Source organism: Eimeria mitis, genomic scaffold (genome assembly GCF_000499745.2).
Source record: "Eimeria mitis Houghton genomic scaffold, Emh_scaff1795, whole genome shotgun sequence".
Taxonomy (NCBI): Eukaryota; Apicomplexa; class Conoidasida; order Eucoccidiorida; family Eimeriidae; genus Eimeria; species Eimeria mitis.
Genome location: NW_013570114.1, coordinates 2569 through 2901, shown reverse-complemented (window position 1 = coordinate 2901; position 333 = coordinate 2569).

The window sequence follows — 333 nt, the reverse complement described above, 5'->3', positions numbered from 1 at the left end:
AGGGGGGCCCCCCGGGGGCCCCCCCCGGGGGGCCCCCCCAGGGGCCCCCGCTCAGGGGCCCCCTTGGGGGGCCCCCAAGGGGCCCCGTAAGAGTCCACCTCAGGGGGGCCCCCATCGGTACCCTCGTGGGGGGCCCCTGTAGTGTTTTGTTTTTGGGGGGGCCCCCCAGGGGGCCCTTGTAGGGGGCCCCCTACCCCTTTGAGAAAAAATTGGTTATATATAGAAACCCTAAACCCTAAACCCTAAACCCTAAACCCTAAACCCTAGATCTGGGGGGAGTAGGGTGTTGCGTGTTTTTATTTTGTTAGTTTTTTTTTTGGGGATGCAGATAGA